The 25,603-nt window shown below is 32.1% G+C and overlaps 1 protein-coding gene across 18 annotated transcripts in view; it reads right to left on the bottom strand.

Annotated features, from left to right (window-relative positions):
- Positions 1–24,368, bottom strand: part of OtopLa (proton channel otopetrin-like a) — a 60,344-nt gene extending 35,976 nt beyond the window's left edge. For 9 of the 18 annotated variants that reach the window (XM_088205265.1, XM_088205269.1, XM_088205277.1 and 6 more), the window contains exon 1: positions 24,021–24,294. The gene's annotated coding sequence lies outside the window, so the exon portion shown is untranslated. Of the gene's footprint in view, positions 1–15,226; positions 15,583–24,020 lie in introns of those variants that run through there. The other 9 variants (XM_088205266.1, XM_088205278.1, XM_088205281.1 and 6 more) reach the window with 3 other exon arrangements.
- Positions 24,369–25,603: the final 1,235 nt, after the last annotated feature.

The following is a 25,603-nucleotide window of genomic DNA, read 5'->3' as shown; positions in this document are numbered from 1 at the left end:
AATACTGCTTACGAGAAACTAATCTATTTGGATTGTGATTCAATCGATTCAAAGCCTTATATGTAACATGCGCAAAAAGCAAATGTGATTAAAGAAAATTAGTAGCTATTATATAACCGCAACATAAAATGGTAATTGACAGCAATATAATTAAAATATATTATTAAAGTGTTTACAGTTCTATTATGTATTGTATAAATAGTAAGAAAGTTTTAAACTCGTATTAAAATATGTTAACATTAATTGTGTCTCTTAGTCTAGTAGGAACAGGCAGTTTTTTCGTTTTTAAGGTTCGTTTACCCATCGTAGCAAGTGAGACGCTTGGTGGAATCTAGTTAGAGTTTTATTACATTATATTTATATGTTGCGACAGACGATAAATGGCGAGATGTTTTCTCCGAGAGGTGGTGGAGAAGCTGGCGCAGGGATGATGTCCGTGGGAGCTCCTAAAATGTCTTGTAGGTGGTGTGGCAGTGACAGTAGAGCGGAGGAAGATCCCTCTCCGTTACGGAGGTGCTCGTATGGAAAAATCCCTCTCGGGATGTGAACGCCCATGACAGTATGTTGTCCGCGGGCGGAGGGCGTCTGCTGTTTTCTTCGAGTGGCTACTTGTGACTGTTTTATCTTCATCGGAGTCCAGGTTTAAGTATCCAGGGCGGCAAAACTTGCTGACCAATCACAATCATGCACTATCATCCAGCCAATGTACTCGTTTCTTAGAACAAAGAAATAGGTATACGCCTTTAGAAAGCGACATTTGCTTGATGGACATTGTCCAAGGTCGTATACTGCAACGGGATTCTTGTGGATCCGGTGATTTATTATTTTTAGAGCCCGGGGTGTTGAGGAACGTATTTTAGTTTTAAGTTTTGACTGATGATACTTTCGTGCTATTGATCGATTCTAAAATCGTTTTAGTTTAGTTTGTTAACCTAGGCGTTTCCTGGTTCGATGAGCTCGTTTTGCAAAGGATTGCTTGGAACGCGGCCAATGTGGATACTGTTCTCAAAAACACAATTAGTGCATCTGGATTTTCTGCATCTGATGTTAACGTCTGTGAATTTTGAACATGACCCAGTTGACAAATGTAAACAAAGAGAACACGCCTCGTAAATGAAAATAGTCCATAATGTCATCTGGTTGTGTGTGTATAATAGTAGACGGTTCTGGCGATCGATCCGTTCTGGCAGAAATCCCGGCGCTTAATTTCTAGAAATAACTTCATTGGTTTGTGTTAATTTGATGAGTGAGGCACGACTGGATTATTAAATATACTGTTAACCTGCGTTTATGATATAATAAGTGACTAACAAGGTGACAAATTAGTCTGACAGTATTAAAATTCATACGAATTCAATTTTTACAATTTTAAGATGATTAAATATATAACTAATCAATCAGTTGACTGTATATATTACATAAAATATATAATAATCAAATAATACCTAAACATCCTTTGATGTTGTTATAATTTTAAAATAATTATAATAATCTATCTTACTGAGTCAATATAAAATAAATATGAAGCACTCAGTAAATGTTGTGCATATTCTTGTTACACTAGTATTATATATCAACAACACGGGTTTCGTCCACATCGTTCCATGGTCACTAACCTATAGTGCCTTTTGACATAATCCCTTGATTCTAAAATACAGGTCGATGAAATCTATACACACTTTTAAAAAACATTCGTTATAATTTGTCATGAGCTAATTCTTCGTGTCACTTTTACAATTTATTCATGTTCTGTACGATATCCTAGTGCATTTATGATAGGAGCATTGGGATACAATTCATTGCGTTCTTACTAGAGCGTCTCTAGCACAAAGCACTTTTAAAATATGCTAAGGAGCTTTTTTGACAATCTGTCGAGCCTAGAGAGTCGTGGTCGCGTCCCTTATTCTTAACACGTTCTTTATCGTCCGTCGCAATATATAATATAATCTAATAAAATTCTCACTAGTTTCTACCTGCGTCTCACTGGCTGCGAAGTCATACCCCACATAGTTACATAATCTTAAAGTAATAAAAATTAAAAATAATATAAAACGCGTAAATTCAAAGTTGTCCTGTATATTACATTAGATAAAGTAGTATAAACTAAGAATTTAATACATATTATGTGACATGTTTTAGAAGTATAACTAATACGATAGCAAAAATTGATTATAGTGAAATAGTTGTCATGTGCGATTGTTAAATATTGATTATTTTTTATTGAGTCGAACACTAAATTTAATGATACATATCATTTGACTGTATGAATAGCTAAAATTTAGTAATCAAATTCTACATACGATAATATTCCTTTTGTTATTAAAGGTGCTTTTTATATACTGCATGTTTTGATTATTTCATTACATCCTCGATTAGTTAATAACCACGTACAAAATTATCTCGTTTCCGTGTCAAAATTATTCGGTCACGCTTCAAGACAGTCATTTACTACGAAAAAAAGTCGGATAAGATCACCGTCAAAGAAGTTCTTTGTAATACTCTACAAGCGCCTCTTGTGGCGGCGTTAATAATTCTGTGGCTTGATACACTAACTACCTATGTCAAAAATATGAATTAATTAAAATAGCCATAATTTAGTATTTTTTTAAAATAAGTTAAATAGTTCACCGTTGGTTTGGGTTTATGGTTAGCTACACCTATTCTACAATATTTCTTCTAGTAGTTAAGACGTTATGTATTTTTTACTGCTATAATTAACAGGTAAGTTGAAAAGAACTTTACACGTTTTTATAGAAATATTTTGTCTCTGTTTATATTTAAATATTTTTTAATATATTTACTTGAGTCTATTTAGTCCAAAATTTTTACTTTATTTATAGATCAGTCGATACATTAATCATGCAGAAAAGTGCTTCAACGATTAATTATAATTTTTTGTGTACAAAGATTTTTGACCTATAAAATTTAATTTTCCGATTCAAGGATATTACCTTTCAGGTGTATTTTTCTGTAATTAACAACTTGAATACATATACAAGGAAGCAATTATAGAATGCTTCAAAGGCAAGCTTAAATTATGGATGAAAAGAAATTCTTTCTCAGTTTATTTATCAACTTATTTGAAAATAAAGTATTAATTTTGATAAGGCTGATATATAACACAAATTATTGGATATTTACAAATATTAACAGTGGAACTTACTTTTCGTAGTATATAAAAATAAATATAATTAGGTACGCGTTCTATTTAATTTGAAGATAAAGAAATTGCATGAAGAAATTGCCAATATTAATAATCTATTATACAAGAGCAACTTATTATAACATACAGTTATGAGGAATTTAACTTCTTTCTTAACAAAGCCTTTGTGTTAATTTCAGCTGAAATTAAAAGACGACAATCAAATACAAGTAAACAAAGCACTGAAATTTATGTGTGAGTCAAGGCTTTTTTAACGCTAACTATAATAAACTTGAAACCAAATACAGCTTATCAATATACATATAATTATTTGATAAACTTTCAATGGTATTTATTAGTTTCTGACTATTGATCTGAAAGATTTTGGATCAAATCCCATATGTCTCTTACAGTTTTATGATTTCCAATTTCAAGATTAGGTTAACTAGATTTTCTAATCTCACGGATAAAGAATTAAAATAAAATTGGTCGTACATAGTGACATAAATTAATTATAAGTTATAACAATAGCTTATAATTAATAAAATATATACATCAATAATTTAGAGAGTAATTTCAGTCTGGTATTTCATTATTTACGTAGTATTTGTTAATTGTGTTTATCCCGTTATAACGCATTAGGCGTGTCATATCGCAACGAAAGATTTACAATAAATAATAAAATAAATAAATTATCGATTTTACGACCGCAACAATAAGATCACATGTTTATTTAATAAATCTTTTTTGATAAGGATTTTACGCTAATTTTTAACCATTAGTTTTAATAGACTTTAGTTTGATTAACTAGTGTTTAAATTGTATTAAAATGATAATCTCATACTATATATTATGCGTGTAAAATCTCATTTTTTTCTACAACAGCAAAAATTACAAAAAAATATATGTTTGTTGATTTTAGATTAAGTCACAGAATTGTTCTTTACAGTGCAGTCCGTGATGGCAGCCCCGGTGGAAGCTAGCGTGACCATCACGTCGAAAAAGGACGATAAGGAATTTCGGCGACATTGAATAATTAATAACTACACGTAGCGATAACAGCCACGGTGTGTTCGTGACACTACCCGTTTTCAGTAAAAATTGTGCAATATTTATTAGAATTTAGGGAAGGGGTAAATTATGTATTGAATAAATTTCCGATTCACGTTATTTTAACTATGGAAAATATTGTAGTAATATAGTTTTTTTAACATATAAACTTCATTAGAATCTATATTTTCCTATTCTAAAACAATGAACCAGCATGATAAAAAAGTCGCTGATTGTTATCTGAAAGAAAGGGTTCGAATCCCGTATGTACCTTAGTGTTTTTCAACTTTCAACTATCGTGTCTGGAAGATCGGAATTAGTGATAATTATATATTTATAATTCCGATTGATCATCACAGATTAGGTATTCCTAGATTTTCCTTATTCCACGGATGAATATCGTGATGATTAATTAAAAATTAAGATATTAAAAAAATCTTACAATGAGCTACTTCGTAAAAGAAAAAAACATAATTAAGGACGTTGGTTAGTTTGAATGAAAAGGATGTGAAATTATTAAACAAAAACAGGGTGTTTTACAAATATTTTGAAAGAATTACATACGAATCACATTTAGGTAAACATATGGACAGAACGTATGATATATAAAAAGCTGTCATACGTTGAGTGAAATTTCAATGCTTATTACAAGCAGGCGCGTACCGTGTGATACTTTCTCTTTCGCTCGCTCGCGTTATAAATGACGAGAGTGAGTGAGAGATAAAGGCGTGCGTTACATGCGTTCCACACGCTCTTATCTCTCACTCGTGCGAGCGAGCCTAAGGAAAAGTATCTCTCCATACGCGCTTGATTACGAGTAACATTTAATATAACCTCACTCTTAAGTTAACCGAGGATAGTATGCAAACTAAAAGAGTTGACCATATTATTAGCGTACTAGGAACTAAATCTGAAAGAAGAGGATTTCGTTTTCAGCGAAAATTTTAATATAAGTTGAGGACCAGAGAAAAAGAGACCTCTTTTCAGAAGAACAGCAAGAATATGAGTAACCAAAGCAATTTTTAACCAATAATTTGAAAGTATTGAAAGGAGTGAATGACGCTATTGTGTTAAGGCAAAAACTATGTATTTTAATAATATAAACTATATATTTTAATAAGTAATTCAAATGTGTGTAAGTAATATGTACGCACTATTAAATTATATTATTTGTTCTTTTATAGTTGTATATTTAAAACAATTATATGCTGACTTTAAGTTGGATGAATTATGTAATTATTCGATCAAATATGTATGGAATGTATAAGTAAGAATTTAAGCGATTTAAGAATCTATAAAAGTTTCTAGCCAGGAAATTAATAGCGATTAGAATGTCAATGACTTATTTTGTCATATAATTAAGTGAGAATTAGTTAGCAAGTCACGTTTAGTCGCTCGTAAACAGAAACTTTATACATTTTTACATCTGTATTTTATTTTATGTACCAAAAATATATTCTAATAATCTATTTTTATATTTACACTAACCGGGTTATATTTTTTGCTATGAAAAATAATATATGCTTAATTGTTTTTAACAATAATATATTCAATATATTCATCAACTGTCATTTTAGAAACTTATATTGTGAATACAAATTTAACTGAATTAAATATGAGTGTATAACCCCTGCATAACATACCTAAAATTTATACCATGAAAGTTGCTGGTACTTCATTTGTCGGGTTCTAAATTATAGTAGTATTTAATCAATGTGATTAGTAATTAGTAAGACTCAAATATTAAAACATAGCTAAGGTATACTTTTTGTATTAATAATATATTACTTTAAACTAGCTTCTCCCGGGACAAATTAGAATGTATAATCATTGTTAAAATGAATGATTAGTGTGTCAAAATGCACATTTGATTCACAATGTAGTTTGACACTCATATTTTTGCTGACACATACGCGCTAATAATCGTGTGTTTATTGTTCGTAATGAGGCAATCATAATAACCATTTATAAATTAAGATACGTTGACATAGAATTTTACTCATTTGTTCAACGTTACTTAAAATGGCGGCACTTTAAATTCATAATGAAAGAATAAATTGCTGCAGATATTAGTCTCCTAGTTTATGTAAATGGCATTGATGTTTTAACAAGAAAAATAATATTTCGGACATAAAACAAGAATAATGAAATAAATTATTGAAAAATATTAATTGCTACTGTTTGATATATTTAAAAATATTAAGAAAAAATAGTAAAATGTATAGAACAGATTTTTATGAAATTACCGTAGTATTAAGCTATGGTAAAAAACTGCAAGCGTTGGGTGTTGAAGAAGAGAGCAGTCGCAAAACTTTTATAACGTAAGAATCAATCAACTCGTTTTCATACTCACTAAATACATAATTTACTTCCAGATGAAAAAATAAATTATACATATGATAGTATAACGTATAAAATTATCTACTGATTATTTATAGTTGCACTCAAATCATTTCAATTGTTATATCATATAAAAGTTATGACTCCTAGTTTGTGTTATAGATTATAGAACTGTCGGAAAATCTGTCATGATCACTTCATCAACTCACTCAGTAACTAAGTTTCACTAGATTTGAGCATAAATCGTGTAGTTTGAGCACGAAGAACCAGTTATTCATTCCATTGGTAAACGCTCTCTATAATATCGACCGCAATATGCAGCAGTGGTTCATTAGGGGTTGTAAATTTATACGATTCGTGACCTAATTTTCCACAATTTCCGAGACGGTGGCAGGTCATCGATTCTGACACATTATTGCATGACTTGTTATAAAAAAAAATCTACATAAATACAATGGAATATGATTTAAACGTTTTGTATCAGTGACGCTACAGTCTTGTATAATATAAATGCTCTGAATAAGAAGACGACATAATTTGCTGGAGATCTAATTTATATGCGGAATGAGCGATGCTAATCTATAGTGTGAATAAGTATGTTTTCAATGAAAATGTATATAGTATAGATGTGTTGGTTTCATCGCTGTTACCAAAATAGAACTAACTTCAACAGGTGTTGTTATGGGGGTGAATAAATAAACAAAGTGTTTCGGGTAGTCTCATAGGTATTAAACGAGATTCGTTTATTTTATAGTGGAAGTTTGTGTTTTAACTCTAATGAATATTGTCGTGAAGTGAATAAATAAACATATTATTTATATCTTTTGGTGTTAGACCATAGAAAATGATTTTTAATAAATTATTTTCTTCTTTGATATAATGTCATTGCAAAGCAAAGACACTGCTAGGAATCAACTAGAATCAATTAGTACCTTCAAATGGCCAGTCAGGATCATTGCCACAATAGCATACTTTTAACATATTAAAATAAACCTGCAACAATTGGCATAATATATTGAATCCAGAAATTATTTAATATTAGTATTGGAGCTATTATTTAATATTAGTATTGGAGCTGTCACAGACATAAAGATAATAAGCAAACGATTTAATATACATATATTTAAATATAAAAAAATAATTCTCAGATGCTCTAGTCCTAGTGGCAATAAGCTATTCAACGCTCGTTCAAATTAATCGGAAATCATCCATACTCCACACAACCAGTTTCGATGCTCGATTGCTACAAGATTGCATTTCCGTTCGTAAATTATTCGTACCTATATTTATATAATCTGTGTATAAAGTACCGTAACGTGTTTTACAGAATCGCAGAAATTCGAAAAATGAAAACGTTTCAATTCGCTCAATCCCGTTATATAGAAGCGTCTGTAAATGTAGGAATACTCTCCTTGGATAATTGCATATTTCACATAGCAACCAGCGTTTCTCTCTCAGAAATGTATGAATAAATTTATACATATGTGGAAAAATGTTAGCTGCTTTTTTATTATGTAATTATATAATATTCGTTTTCATTTTGTAATTAAAATTTAATTTAAAAACGTTCCAATAAGACTATTGAATCAATGCGTGATTACCATTTGATACTGTTTGTATTATATCAGTCGTTATCCCAAAGGTAACAATGGAGAATAATACTGTGATAATTCGAGGTGGACCCTCCGGATGTTGCCTTATTACACACAGGTGAGCCACGCCAAAATTTCATTCAATTGTGTCGAATTTGATCGTTTTTATTGTATGTACTTTATTTTTTTAAGTAGGATTCGTCGTATTTCCAAACAACGTTCAATATTTAAAGACAACTGACTAAGATATAGTTAATCATATCTCGCTGGTTTAATTTAATACATTTTCTATAAAACTAAATGTTAATTTGTAATATAATTTAAATAAAAATATACATGTGAAATAATATTGTTTTGCTATATATTATATAATATATAAGATAACTAGTTTTATTCCATAAAGGTCTCGTATCATAGATATCATTGACAATATTTTTGCTTTGACAAAATACTCAAAAATATGTTTTTACTGCATTTTTATGTTTGATTATACTATGATATGTAATATATTTTGAAATCAGTTTTTTATAAAAATTGTTGTTATGAATTTTTAAAGTAAGAAAGTGAAATTTTTAAAATAGAAATCGCTACAAAAATTCTGTTTTTATTAGAATGCATTTTTTTTGTCATATATTGTATATTTAAATATGAAATAATACGCTGATTTTACAACTAGTGTTTTCTGGCAATGTTTTAGTTATAGTCAATTTTTTTTATTAAAATAAATCTTTAAGGCAATTTCTTTAAGTATAATCTCGTCTATATATTAAGTAATACTTTTAGCTAGGTAGTTAAAAATAATAAAAAACTAACGAAAAGACTATACATATATAAAGCAAAAAAACAGAACTAGTTTATATCAGGGCTGTGGAGTCGGAGTCGGAGTCGGAGTCGTGGAGTCGTGGTGTTTTGGCCGGAGCCGGAGTCGGAGTCGGAGTCGTGAAAAATGAGCAACTCCGAGCATTTTTTAAATTATGAAATTTATGAATTTTTAATTGCGTAATAATGAATGTGTATAGCGTATGAATATTAAACGTGTAGAAAAACACCAAAAATACCTTATAAAATTAAACTTTTTTGAGTCGGAGTCGAAGTCGGAGTCGGAGTCGGAGTGGAGTCGTGTTGTTGGTAAATATCGGAATCGGAGTCGGAGTCGGAGTCGTGTTTTTTTTAGCGACTCCACAGCCCTGGTTTATATACATTTAAAAAAAAAACACATTTTTTGTAGCTTTTTTTATACATTAATTTCTTTTTAATTTCTGTTTTAAAACAATATAAATATCATTTAGGGCGCAAAATTTAATATTTAATAAATAAAATCCATACTGTATATCGCAATTAACCATAAAGAATTTTTTACATATTTTTAATTTGGAAAAATAATTTCGTCGAAGGTCTTGTGGCCAGTTTTCTGTATTTTAGTTAATAAATATGTTATAAAACCTTTGAACCTCTTTACTTTTTTTTTGTAACGGAGCTACGAATATTTTAGATTTTTTTAATAGTTGCCATTTTGAAACAAGCCGGCGAAATAGGCTGGCTGACAAACTTGCAAAAAATACGTATTTCTATGATACAACTGAATTTGTTAGCAATATAAAAACAACAGGGATTATTGTGCCATTAACCCATATACCGCGGATGCCACCTATAAGTCATCAATAAAATCACCAGTATGCATTGGGCACTTAAAGGCATTATGGTCATATTCTTAAAACTTGTGTTAAAATCTGTGACCAAAAATGATTATTCATCGATAAGGATAAACTAGACAATAGTGGGAGCGCACAAAAGCCCTCGTTACGTCTAGAACTAAAGGGTTTCCCCATAAATAACACGCAAGGATTCTCCGGTGCATTGAATGAATGTTTCTTTGTTACGAAACGGTCACGGAAAACAATATATCACCGGAAGACAAATAACACCGTAAGGTAACAATATTCCCGTTGCACAATTCGACCTTGGAGATTTCCATCAAGCAAACGTCACTTTCTAAAGATTGGCTGGATGATCGCTGCATGATTGTAATTGATCAGCAAGCTTTGCAGGTCTGAATACATAAGGCTGGTCTCCAGGGAGGACCTAGCAGACAGCGGCAGACACTCGAAGAGACTAGCAGACGCCCGTCCACCCGCGGACAACATACGGTCATGGACGCTCACATCCTGAGAGGGACTCCACCATACGAGCACCACAGCAGAGCGGGACTAGACTGTCGCTGTCACGCAAATCAGAACTCTGAGAATCTCCCACTGATATCATCCCTCCGCCAGCTTCTCCACCACCGCTCGAAGAATAATGATTTCGTCCATCATAGTCTGTCGCAATATGTAATACAATTTAATAAAATTCTCGCTAGTTTCCATCTCCGGGTTACTGACAGCGAAGTCACACCCCTTAGGGTGATGTCAAAACTAATAAACGTAAATGAGATGAAAATAAGAAAATGCACGATACGCAAGCCTTCACATCTTAAAAAGCTAAGTAACGTGTATTTCATCTTCAGAACGGGGCTGATAAATGACATCGAAATAAACGCTTTTGTGGCGCCTAAACCAATATTTTCAAGTGAGACACAGCACGTTTTTGATACCCGAACAGATCAATTTTCACGTTTAAGCGGCGTTTCTTCTTTATTGAAACTCGTAACGAATGCAGTGTCGAATATATTGCTCATCGTTAGCTATTAAACAATGACATACAGATACCTGCATATTTTTAGGTTATTTAAAGTGCTTATTTTTCTCAAAATAAATAAATAAAACATGCGACCGAGACCTCAACCGGGGGTCAACGATTACATTATATACATTTCCATATGTTACCATGTCTCGAATCGAATCAATGGAAAGAATTTATGCAAAGACACGAACGCCTTTGGGGCAACTAGCAGCTGGAGATGTGCCTACGATTTATTTGCATTCAAATCGTTTTGAGATCAATAGAACTGCAATTCAAGGAGACCTTGAATGCTGTACTGAAAGGAGCAGTGTATGATGACAAGTCAACCGCATCGCAACGCCAATAATGTTATTATTACATAATCAAGGACAGAACATACCTTTAATAGTTATTACCTTAGTGTTTCTATAGATTAAAATCAATATTTAAACAACGTCACATTGTCGGGGCAATGTTTGAATTGTACTAAAAAAGTATCGATAAAAAATTTAGTGCCTATTGTAGAATTACGATTTTGGAATATCATTATTACAACACGCATATGAAATACTGTTTGTTTCTTCTAAATTAGACATATAACTAAAATACATTTGTACTATAGTTGTATAAATTTTAATAAAATCTAGGAATTCTAGAGTGTGGTATTTTTACATGATCATTCAAGAGTCTAAAATAAAAATTAAACATGACAAGCTTGTTTATGTTATTAAAATATAAAAGACAGAATCTTGGGTATGTATTTTTCACTAAAATTTATGTTACTGTCTGTAAACCCTTTTTGTAGCACATTCATTATATAGAATATAACGGGTGTTGTCATAATATTTAGAAGACTATTAATATCTGTGAGTATCAATGCTGAAATGGAATATATCTTATGTCATATTTAATTAAATATATACTCATGTATCAAATACGATGACATACCAGAATCGACAGGTTTACCGGCTGCCGTTTCTCGTTTATTTAACAATTGAAACATCCATGTATCTTGTGGCGTTGATATCTTCAACGACCGGTTATGTATACCATACACACAAACCACACTCAAAAGTACCTATGATAATTTCTACTTTTTCCTATAAATACGTTTTTTATGTATAAAATATTAACTTTTACTTCAAACTATTCCTCACTTTCTCTTAAAATTTATGTACAATCTGTGATTAGTAAACACTGGATAATATGCGGGTGATCTATGTGAATTACGTAAATTATAAAAGTATCTAACGATTTAGTCATTATAGTTATTATATTAATACAAGACCATGATTAACACACCTGGTGTATAATAAAACTTTTTTCACATGTATTGAGGGGAGTGACTCAAGTGCCTCGATAAATTAATTAGCTATAGTGGTTTCCTTTGGGTACAATATAATGCGACCATTACTGAAAGACGGCAATTTAGCAGTGGAATATAAATATTGGATCTAAAATTTCGTATAAAATTCACATTTTACTAAATTGGGCCAAAACAATCCGGCAAATAAAAATGTCGAGAATATTTATCAAATTTCGGCAAAGAGTCAGAACAAAGTTGTATACTATGAATGAAATCTAGTGACAGTAAAAACTCTTCGGATATTGATATATTTAAAAATCAAAATCTTCAGCACAAAAAATAGAATAGGTAATGTTGGTAATGATGTAATTCTATGGAATACGGGTCCGAAGGATGCTGAGTAATTGTTGGTGGAGATGCAACACATTCCTTCGTATTTGTTACCGACCGTCACATTTTTCTAGTCATCCCGATTATTTTTGCAAGGGCTTTGACTATTAATGGATATTCGCTGAATTTGTATAACGCCAACGAGAAAAATCTTGGTACATAGAAAGTCCAAAGGACACAAACAAGACAATAGAGTTATAAGCTTTTAGCAAGTCCACTTTTGCTTAATTTCGTAGCATTGTTTCGAGTGGTTCCGACAGCTTGATCGTTTTGCATGTGATTTTATACTAATTGAAAATTGTTTCAAGAGTACAAAAAATGTTATTTTTTATAGGTGGCCAGACTTTTACTTCCTGCAGGCGACTTGCTATTGAAATTATTGATGTTGGTCTACCAGTGGAGAAATCACCAGATAAACGTATCTAATGTTGCTTCATACAAATATTATTATTAAATCCTATTCAAGTTTATGTGATGGTTCAACCCCGAGGCTTTTAATTGCATTTTTCAGATTTCAACAAATATTTTGTTTAGACAAACGTTTTAGCACGAGATATGATATATTGTGTATCATATTAAAATGAAAATACATTCGACTGACCGATTGCGATCACCAATGTTCGATTTCTTATAAGTCGGTGGAAAAAATAGGTAAAACGATTATTTATTCACACAACATTTTGAGGTTATGTCCGGTATGTACATATTGTTGCATTAAAATTCGTTTTCGCTATTGAATCCTTGAAGATTAAGGGCTTCTCATACCGTAATAAAAACATTTATTAACTGGACAACATGTGAAACAATTAAGAAGAATAAATATTATGTAAACTGGGACAGCTAATAAAAAAAGGTTATTTCAGAAAATTTTACATTTTGAGGTTGGAACGCAAAATATTGAGAGCTAAAAAAAAAGGTTGTTACGATATTTTTTTTAAAAAAAAAGCTCTTCACATTTTTTTTTGTTCATTTTGGGATACTGAGTTGTGCTAGGTTGTATGACTGTGTGTAACCGGAACATATGGTGTGAAACCGAAACGTATAGTAATCCTAGTAAGAGTTCATCTGCAATTCCGTGCTAATTGTAATTAACATTCGATTACATAACCTTCTCCAAGTTGTATAATAGTTTAGTGTCAGCTTAATTATATTAGAAAAAATAACCATGTATACTTATAAGCTATGTAATAATTGGATAATAGATTAGCCGGGGTCGTCTAATCGGCCTAATGGACAAACGTCCCCGGCAAGTCGGTGTTAATTAAACCCGTTAATAAATTGTTAATTTCCAGGACGACAAACGAATTGTTTGGTTGACGAACGCGATTTAGCGCTCATTTAGCGCTCGTTTAGCGTCAGACTAAATTGGGCCATGTTGTGTACAGCCCTGCAGAATATTACACAATATTTACTGATCGGTAAGGGGAGGACAAAAGTACCTTTATGCCTTTACAAAAACGATTACTTTGCAGTAATGCAGAGGAAATACATTTATTGAACCTTTTCCGTGCTTGTGACATGATATTATATGCTATGCGAAAAACGTGACTAGAATACTATAAGATATTTTATGCAGGGCTGAGGAGTAAGCACGAAAAATCCCGACTGATTCCATCCTTTTTTTGTCCGACTCCTCTATGTGTAGATTAATTAAATAAAATTTATTAAAAAAATGAATTACGCACAACTCACACAAAAAACGTTTAATTAATTTCGTAAAATTTCGGTCAATTAACTCGCAATTTTTATTTTTTGTCTAAAATAGGATTTTCAACATTGGATTAAGACGCATTCACTGTATTTCTCTATATATTTTATTATGACATGATCACATGGAAGTAATAGTCAATTAATAATGGATTTATTGAATTAGTACAGAAAAAATCAATGTTAAAGAAAAGCTTTATATTCATTCCGCGTCTTAGTAAGATTCAATAGAAATACTACTTATTGAAGAGAAATTTACATCGCAAATTCCAAAACAGAAACTTTAAATCTAACCCTGAGCAAAATGTTTATCAGGGTATGATTTTGTCTTAATTAAGCTCAGGTATTCAAAGGGGCAACTATTATATTTAAACTCTTAGAGTGCAAAATTTATTTATTAACTAACGTGTATGGCTATTTAATTGTTATTGGGACAATAACAAGGTTTCTTTTTCATTAAAATTATTTGATTAGGTTTTGGAAATCTGATTGTGATCCAAAAATGCTTCCGACTCCGATTTCGCAGCCCTGATTTTATGTTATAATCCAGTGACGTAACTAGAGATTACCTTCCCTCGGGGAAAGTAGGTAAATTGGGTATATACCCCCTCCGAAAATGATATTATTTTACGTTGAGCATATACATATGTACATATGTATATGGTAATATATCATTTATTGTAATAATAAAATAAATATTATTTTTCACTTTTATGTATTTATATGTAGCGCTTTTAATCTAATTAAGGTGTTATGGCCAAAATGTATAACTAACGATCGAATAATTTAGATTACAGCCATATGTCAAAAAATATTACGCCATGAAAAACAAAGCGTGGGTCGCAGATTTGTTGCGGCCGCCTTTATGACGTCCGGGATAATTAATCCGTGTTTCATGTGTGCAACCTGGGCAGCCTACACAGTTTTTCGTAATATAAATTCAGCTTCTAGCTAAATAAAAACACAAAAAGGCAAAAGACGCGCAACCCCAAACAATACAGTGCGCAGGGTGTGCATTCGGTGGGAGGGTTCACTCACCTTTTGACAGGACGAGCAACAGAGAAAATGGCAAACAGATTCGCCCCCCGCGTTTTTTTGTAACGATTTATTTAAGACATTTTGGGCTCGATTCTGTTCTGCGACGCGCACAAATCACAATTAATTATATTATTATTATTGTTCATGTTTTTATTTATGTTTTATTGAAAGCAACACATGGCGCGCGTATTTTCGGTTTCGGTCGATTGTCTATGAATTTTTCGTTTCGATTGTTTACAGTCGTCGTTCGAACGTCAAACGTTCGGTTCGATTCGGATGATGGGAAATTGTAAATATAAGAAATTATGCGCGAACGTCCGTCCGGCCGCCGCGTCGGCCTCTCGAAGCCGTTTGCCGCTTGCCGCCTTTTACTTCCGAACATTGGCGCGCAAACGATGGCACGCGAGCCTGCACGCGCCAACGCAGTCGCTCTCAACTTTTCATCGATTCGTTTTTCATACATGCGAATCCCACTCGCGCTATCCTGAGATATAAACAAACAAATAATAACTAAAGCATTTTTAATTACGACAGTACACGCAATTTGTGATGTTATGGCCAAATTAAAAAAAATAATCAAAATAATATTTGCTATACTTGACAGTTATGAATGTATTAAGATGGAAATTTTGTCGAATTATGACCAAATTATGAATAAGTGTTGCCAGATGTTTAGATTTTTGCGAACATGTCCTGTTTTTCAGAGCATCCGGTATGTAAATACTCGGTACTTTGACGAAAATACATTATTACTTGTAACATTGAAAAAACATAATTAAATCAATAATAAATATTGGCCATGATTACTGGTTGAAATTCGTTCAACTGCCGCTGAAACTCATCCCTAACTCTTTTATGGCGTTTTAAACAGGCAAACTTTGGCAATATTTGAAGCTGGAAGAAAGTAATATATTATCACTGAAATACTCTTTCAATAAATTTAAGAAAAATCTGTTTAATACGTGTTTAACGGTCGATTAATCAGAACTATTATTTTTGAAACGGTTACCGAAATATTAGGTTACGGAAACTTCGTTTGGTGTCGAAAAGAACAGGCGCGAGTGTCGTTAAAACAACAAACTCATTTTCAACCTTAACGAAATAAAGGGGTGTTATAAATGTATTATTAACTAATTTCAAAGTAAAAAGCTTTGAAAATATTTTTCTAACTATACTTTACGAATATCTTTAATTTATAAAAAAATAAGCAATACTGATTATATCAACGTTAAAGAAAGTCGGATGGCTTCTAGCCAAAATCCAAGAGCTACATGTTCGTTTACTTTTGAACAATGGCTATCAATATAAATAAAAAATCATAATTTACTATTTTTAGACCTCCTGCGTTGAGGCATGCGGAAGTGTGCCAAAACGCACGTGCTCTATTATTTCCGTTCATCTCTGTGGCAGGAACACGATAGATGCGCTGACTCATACCCATGTAAATAACGAAGGAGGGTGATGCGGAACGCTAAGCCTCGGAATTGGCTTTTGGATTAGAGTAAAATAGAATCGAAAGTGCGACACTCGCGAAGGGGAGAAAAAAAACGCCAGCTATGTATCTAAGAAAATGTACGTGTAACCTAATGCGATGTAAGCTGAAACATAATACAGAAGTTAAGAGGTTTTAATGGTTAGAACGGTGCCCATTTAATTAAATAATCGATCATGATCTGTTTTTTACTGTCTTCAAACAATACTCACTAAACTTTTGCTAACTTGATAAATAATTGTATATGTTGAGTCATACAATAGAAGTATTTACATGTAACATAGAGGAAGTATGGGTTATCAATGTTATCATTAACAAACTAAGGTCGAGTATATTATGTGTGATTCATATAAAAATAAACAAACGAAATATAATTAGAATATGAGATAATTACGTTCTACAAAAATATTTTATAAAGTAATAAACCAACATTTGAAAACAAGTGAAGACAATTTGTAAAATGTGATTTTGATTAGTTTGTATTTGATTATCCGTTTCAACTGTGAAGACAACTACCATGTAAATGACAACAAACAGCTATTTAATATGTTAATATTCATAAAATATTTTTTGAATGCTATTTTTATAGCTTATTCGGGTGAATTGAGCATATTATATATACTTTTAAGAATAAGGTTTATTTTGAAAGTCAATACTACTTTTAATATATAGTCGATTAATTAATGCTCAGTCACCTTTGGAATGAACAGAAAGTAAAGCTAGTATTTAAATATATTATATAGAATATAAGATAATGAGAGGAAAAAAAGTATGAATATAAGTTAATACACACATAATTTTATGTCATAAAAAAACAATGAACAGTACCAAAACTATTCATTTTAATTTAAAAAATAATTGTGTTTTTAACTTTATTCGATACAAGGTTTAATTTTAACCTGCTGCAGGAAAGACAACATGGTATGTGCAAAAATTTAAATTACTTGAACATAAATATAAATCAAAAAATAAAATTAATAAATATAAATTACTCGAGACTATTCGTTTTGCTATAAAAAGATTAAAAATAGTGAATACTGACCATTGAGAGTCCACAGCTGCAATACATTTACTCAGATATATGAGTAATTTCGGCTACGTCAAAGTGTTTTTCAACTTCAATATTTTGTTTGACGACTATTAGTTGTTATGGCCATGGTAGTTATAAATAACATAAAGCGAAATTTCCAATACTAAAAATAACATAATTGGGCTTTAGATAATGAAACAGTACATCGAAGAAAAAATAGTCACTTGCGTTGTTGTAATACACAAAACCATAGAAATGATACACACATGTGTTTTAAATGAAAATTTCAAAATATTTCACTACAAATATGAACGAATACTTGAACAAATATTAAAATGCCGAATAGAATACTAGCCTGTCATAGCGACCATACCGAAACTAATTTATATTATTATTACAAATGTACATACATACGTTACAGTAGTATGTATTAGAATGTTATTTTTGTAAAAATAAATTATATAAAATTTATTCTTTATTCATAAAGCAATATTCAATCAAAATAGAACTAATCATTTAGTTTTAAAACTTAACATTTAATATATGAAACAGACTCATTTATAATTTCTGACAGGTAACAAATGACCATTAGACTATCAACAATTTAATTAAATTACTGACCCAGTAAATAGGTGTCTTGAGTTCTTAGAAGATATTCTCACTGCACAATCGCAAAAAGTATATTCAAATAAAAATTGCTCTGCACGACTAAATACGATTCTGCACCCTTTTAAAAAAGTAAGATATGAATAAAAATAATAAACATTTGAAAATTTATAAATAAAACATTTTTATTTGTTTATTTTTAAATCTTCGGTTGTAACCTCACAGGCGTATGCGGGACAACGGGGTAAATCTGTACCAACTGGGTAAGTCAGTCATATATAATGAATACATACCTACAAGTATTATATTAACCACGAGACTGAAAGTCTGGGAATCGGTGACATCTAAATATTTTTTTATAAATTATTATGTGTAATATAGTTTATAATCAATAGGTGCCACTAAAGCTGCGTCCGGTTTTTTCAATAATATTTTTTTATAAATAAAAATTCAAATGCTGTTGCTAGGGGGGTCGAACCCACAATTACGAGTCCAAGACGTTACGGACTGCGCTTTTCCGTCCTAATTTATTTATTGATTAAACTTTTACATCTAAAAATATATTAATAATGTGAAATAACAATTATATACATATGTAACGTTAAACCATTTCTCGTAACGACATAATGAACTGTTTTTTTAGAAGGTGATAGTCGAAGATTAATTTTTTTATTCAAAGCTCTGAAAACCCCTTTCTTCTTTCAGACATAACAGGTGCTAGAGCCAAAACCCAGTAGTGATTGCTCGCTGACGAGGAAAGACGGCAGAGACAACCTTTGCGCTTGGCGTCGGGGCTCTGCCCTTGGCTTATTGGGCCCCAACAGCTAACCAAGCCAGTTGGGCCCCGTTACAGAAAACTGCAAGCCCCAGAGATGTACCTACGGAGAGAAGCCTCCTTAGATAAGGTGATCAGATTTTGAAAATATCAAAGGACACTAAAAATAAAAAAAAGCTGTATCTCGAAAATTTCTGTTGAAAGAGAATAAATTTCCCTGGGAAAGCAATAAAGGTACAAAAAGCAATAAAGTCAATAATTATTTGCAAACAAATTTTAACATAAAAGAGCCGCGTCAAAAAGCAACAATCTGCCTCTTTGAATATTAATGATTATTGTTAAAGTACAACTTAGAAAGTGGGTGCTTTTGAAAGCAATGTTCCGCTACTTTTATTTCTTGTATGCATGAAAAAGGTCTATAGGAACTTATACCTGAAACACATCAAACAAGTAGTTTGGTTCAGATTCGTTATTTGAGGTCGGTTTTTACTTTTTTTATAAATATATTCTTGCTTTGATTTTTCCAATCGGGTCCCTCAAGGAAAACGAGCCCCGGGAATTTGTCCCTTCTCCCCCCTCCTCTCGGCAGGCCTGCATCTATATTCATAAAAATGTTTTTGCAAATCAAAACATCTTAATTGCTACTTCTTCGGCAAACCCTCTATGAGATCCCAAATACAATAGTACTTATTATATCATTCGCCCTGCGGGGCTAAATACTTTATCGTCCATGAATGTCAAAAATAACAAAGTTTTATGTCAATGTGTAATGCTTCCTCCACACTCTCTGGAAGTAGGCCATGGTTGGGCAAGGACGGAAAATATAATGTGTTAATTCGGGGCTACTTCGGTCGAGCTCGGGTCTGCCCGCTCTAATATCTCGGCGACCTCGACCATATTCGGTAGACCTTTGGTTCGGTAACTTCCAGAGAGTGTAGAGGAAGCATAAGAATTACATTTATATAGTATGTATTATACTGTAGATATTTTATACTACACGCTACATGCGTATATGTTATGTACTGCATTTTTAATTTTAATAAGTGCACACAAATCATTTTCTACAGATATAGAAATATTAAAAATGTAACATTATAAACAAAAAGATAAGCTAGTCTGTAAACATATGTAATGTAATTGTTATTAGAGCTATAGAAGCTCACAAAATATATCTATATGATTAGTATAATTTTAGAAATTGAAAAAAATTAGCTAATTGGCTTAAACGAGAATAAAACAGAAGACTTTTGGTGATTTAACCAGATTTAAACACCTAGGAAAGGGGCGTGATGATGGCTGTTTGGCGAAAATGCATCACAGTTAAGGGTGGGCGTTCAGTGGGTCGATGGGGTAGACATAGTAGACCGCGCGCCGCCAGACCACCTGTAGGCAAGGCCTATCGAGCCGATTTTCCGATTTGCGCATGCGCCATATCCACCCACCCCTAACTGAACAGGCCCACCCTTATGTGCGTATGTATGAACGTCAACACAAAGGAGCTTGGGTTGATTTTCAAACAGCCTCGCCCAATCCGATTCTTATAATATCTTAACAGGTGCTCCGACCGAATGCATCTATGTATATTATATTCTATACACAGCACTTCAAGTCCGGATATTAGACGATCAACCCCGGTTTCCTGGTCAAACCCACTTGCGATTCTCAAAGCAATGTGCAATTGGTTAATATTTTTTGTCAATTGTTTAACGTGCCAATTTCGTCTTATGGTTATGTCACGGTCCATTAAAGGAGCGCAACCGTTTCGCTGCCAATCAGCATAATAAGCGTCGTCAAACAGACGAGATTGAAAATTTATTCCCACTAAGATTTGTGGCCGTTTCCGTCTTGGTCAACTCTCGAGAACTCCACACACTAGCATATATCTACAAAGAGGTAATGACACGTGAGATGTTTTCTATGTTATTCCACTAATTCAAAGTAGGCGTTCGTGTAGAACAAATTAATGGTCTAGCATCCTTTGGGTCACGGGTTCAATCTTCCAGAGTGTCATGCTAATGTGTAAAGACTGTTCAGTGTCACAGCGACCATTTGTTACGACTTTAAACAACTTCATTATTTAAGTCAGTTCGTTATGGATTCGAAAACTAAAGACTCATATACTAATTGCACCATTTCGAAGTACGGCGACTCTTGCGGCCATTATATTTTAAAACAAAGACTTTTTTTGTTGATATCCAGAGGGGTGCATAGTGCACAAAGAGCTCTAGCGACATGCACAATTTCAAGTAGGCACACCGTTTCCATTTTAAGATTTTAATTGCTCCACACAACGAAACGTTCGTTTAAATGTATGTACATAAATATGGTCAAGCACGAAAGATACGTGCGCGACCATAAAAGGGGTAAATATAGACAAGTAAGCAGAGTTTAATCTTTAGCACTAACGATAAACTTAAAATTCTTAGCACCATGCCACACAAAGGTGCCAATTGGAGAGTTCAAATAATATTTAATAGTCGTACTTTGGAACAGGTTCCAGAATCCAACTGTACTCGATGGAATCTCGATGGACCGACTTGCCAAATCTTAGCTTGTTTTTAAAAACATTTAAAAGATACGGAAAACCAGTCTGAGCAGTACGATCCAAAAATATCGAAGCCCCTTGTTTGATGCTGTACAGCGTCCCTAATTTCTCTCCCCAGCGCTTATTGCGACGTTACTTTATTCTCCTGCAGTTTTCAAACTCCCCCTTTGTCAGGGTTGGCATATTTCGATCAAAAAAATCAGGAGTTTTATCAAGAATATTGTACATATAACATATAATATATAACATTAATTATTCAATTCTAATGTGGATTGACATTGAATCTTTGGAATTCAAAAGTTGCATGTGAAACTAAATATAAAAAAGATCCCCCTTTCATTAATTAAAATGATGTTTATATATCGTCATTATTTTTGTAATGTTCATCTTATTTTTAAAATTCCACGCAAGTATCATAATATTAACAATGCGATTTGAGAATACTTTTTTTGTGTATTTCGCAAAACAGGTGATCGTTTTAAACTCTGTAAAGGCATTTCTGGTGGCCAAGTAAAAACTAATTATTAAATTATAGCAATATGTATTGTATTTTGTTTGAATACATGCACATATTGTGGGCACTTTCAGTTAGGTATAAAGCACTTATAAATATTTATGCATTCATCGTGAGAAAAATACTCGGCGCATATACGCGTTAAAAGCGCAATAAACCAAAATGCCAATAGTCTTTACGATCCTAATATTCTACAGGAATAATTATTAATTCCCTAGAATCCGGATTAATTAATAATTAATCATTCATCAGCGTATACATAGGATTAGTTTCCCGATTCAAGCACACGAAAATTCATGTAGTTGAACCCGAACCAAGTGGAACTACGCCGACCATCGACGGAGACGGTTAAGATCGAAAAAGCAACCGCTTCTCTCTTCACATATACCCGGTCTAGTTATGATGTCCAAAATCAAGATTTTAACCTGATCTTCAAAGACGCTCAACATTGATGCACAGTAATAATATTATTGTATAACATAACATATCCTTATACAAATATAAACACCCTACACTTAGATCAGGACAATAAATAAAAACCAGCGGGACGTAAAAGCGGCGCTTGCCTATTTTATTTTCTATTTTTATAATATATACAAATTAAAGTTCTCTCAAAACTTATTGCTATGATTATAATATATACTTTGAACTATATTTGCACTTCATTTATTTTGACAATTAATGAAAGAGATGGGGTGGGGGGAGAGGATAAAATAGTATAGAATAGAAAACAACAAACATTTTTCCTAATCATTAGACCTTGAAAATACATTTTAAGCTTAAAAAAGATCCCTTTCTTATAAATATAAATAAAAAACAATCACTAAAGTCAACATGTTCAAATTTAACGTATTTGTTTTTTATGGTATTGTTACATATTTTTGTATGTTGTTCTCTAGTTCTATTTAAGATGTGTATTAGTGCAAGAACGGGTTTTGTAGCAATATGCAAATTAAAAAACATGAAAATAAAGTATCATAAAACTGACAAAAACTATCGTGAAAAGTAATCGCTTTTAGCTCTAAGTAGCCAAGTAGAAATTAATTATTATAAATAGGAGTTATATTATAAAATAAATATTTTAATTAAAATATATAGTGTATTATATTTGCCCCCTATTTATTTAAACTATCGATAAATGAGGTAGGAATTTACATTATTTTCCCTTCTCAAAGTTTTCTTCTTGTATGACACAGGATGTCTACTATATAATTCCTATTTTTTGTAAAATGAGTCACATTAGAAGCATTCTACATAATTCTGCATGCGGTAGAATACCGACAGGAAATCATTTGAATGTAGTAATAATCATATTTTAAAATTGAAAAAAATAAATCTCCCTCTTATCATATTCTAAGTACAGGAGGACCTCGACTTTCGCACATAATTGATTCCTGAAAATGTGTGTGAATGTTGAATGTTCAAAAGTAGAGGGAAGTAAAAAAAATAAATTGTGTGTATGTATCATATGTAATTCTATAATAAAAACTGAAATTCATTCATTGGGATTTATTATTAATCATAAAATTTTAAGAGGTCAAAGGTGAATTGTAAAATAAATGGCAACCCTACCCTTACGCTACTTTTCAAACAGTCTCGTCTGCACAGTAGACAAAGGGCTTGGTCATAGTTCGAAACCATAGTTGCACTCCCCCTCTCTTCCCATTTAAGCTTCCGAACATTTTTTTATAGTCTTGACTAACCACTACCCTCGAATAGACGAACGGTTAACTTGACAGTCTATCAAACTAGTTTTGGGTCGACCGTCGAGTTAAAATCGGAAAAAAAACTCGTTCTAATGTATAACAACATTTATTATAAAACAAACTTACGCCATTTCGAAGAAGAGTTCAATCACGATGTGCCTTGAAGTTGATTATTATTGATACACTCACAAAACACAACAATTTTTTGTACCTACTGTTATAAATGCTATCGTTTAACGGCGGTTCAACCGTGACCGTAACTTGTTACATAAAATTGATAGCGTAAGTCTTGTAATATATACACCGGTTGTTTACATCGAGTGTAACTAAACTTTGGTTTAAAAAAACTTTGGGCTCAGACCGAGTCGACCAGACGCGACGAACTATAACTTCAGAGTGAGCTGAGTTCGTCCACTAACTAAGCAGGCAGCGTAAATGTATGTATGTATGCGTCTACAGAGAAAAAAAAAGTACATAAATTATACGATACGCCTATGCATCAAACCACACGTTTTCAACATGCGATCGGGAAGATATTGTGGCACAAAATAAGGGCAGATATATTTATAATAGGTCACGAACATTGCGGATCGATGAATTTATATTACTATATTTATTTTATAAATGGAACACATATGCTAATAAAATAAACAAAGCATGCTAAAAGGAGTGACTGGCATAGGAATAATGATGCAAACTCAATATGTATATCAATTAAAATGGTAAAAGCTATTAAAATCGTAGATTTTTGGTTAAATGCCAATAGTTTTAGAAGCTCTCGATGCAGCTTCAAATACTTTTGGAGGGGTAAAGAAATGCATTCAGCGTCACTTTTGGTGTTGCTCGACTCTATCCTGTTTGAGCATTATACATCACATGAAAGCATAAGTTGTCTAGATTAATCATGTTTATTTGTATGAATGATGTACGTATGTATGACATCACATTCAAGTACATATTATACTTTAACAAGAGAGTCAAAGTAGCGCTTATTTTACGATGGAGTAATTCTATCTGCTCGTTATGATCAATGTGAAAGATTTATCTGCGTAATTCGGCGAAATCTCTCCCCCATTTTGTTATAATTTAGCCCCTATCACTCGTTGACAAATCGGAGGGTGTCAATGAAAAAAAATTGTGTTATATGTATGTATCTTTTGGAATTCTAAAATTTATATTTGTGAAACTAATATAGATATTTTTTGATAGAAAATATGGATATAGTAGTAATAATTATATTAAAATAAATATTATTGAACAATATGTACTGACCTAGCTATGAGCGGGTTTATTTTTTAGAAGGAAAATTATTTAGTTATGATTTATAATCTATATTATTAATATTCTGCAACAAATTTTAAAACACGTTCAGTTCATGTAATTACTATAAATATGTTCTCATAGATTTGTCTGTGTCTGTATAATCCAGTCGGCTACAAATAAGTATAAGCTGAAAGTCGTAGCTAGATCAGGGTTGACATGAAGAGGGAAGCGGCTGTTTTCTCGGTCTAAGTGTGGGTTCAGATAAATTATAATGCTTCCTAAGTCGGCAGTAACTTGTGAAATTTATTGATGAAGATTTCTGAATGATATGCGCTATGTATGCGTTAGTTGATTGACCGTAATGATATGCGCTATGTATGCGTTAGTCGATTGTAATTTTATCTCATCCTAGTTTAATTTCGCAATAGAAAATTTTCTGGAAGTAG

This window comes from Plectrocnemia conspersa, unplaced genomic scaffold (assembly GCF_051122295.1).
Source record: "Plectrocnemia conspersa isolate PC_06_02 unplaced genomic scaffold, ASM5112229v1 ptg000002l, whole genome shotgun sequence".
Taxonomy (NCBI): domain Eukaryota; kingdom Metazoa; phylum Arthropoda; class Insecta; order Trichoptera; family Polycentropodidae; genus Plectrocnemia; species Plectrocnemia conspersa.
This window is presented reverse-complemented; position numbering and strand designations above follow the sequence as displayed.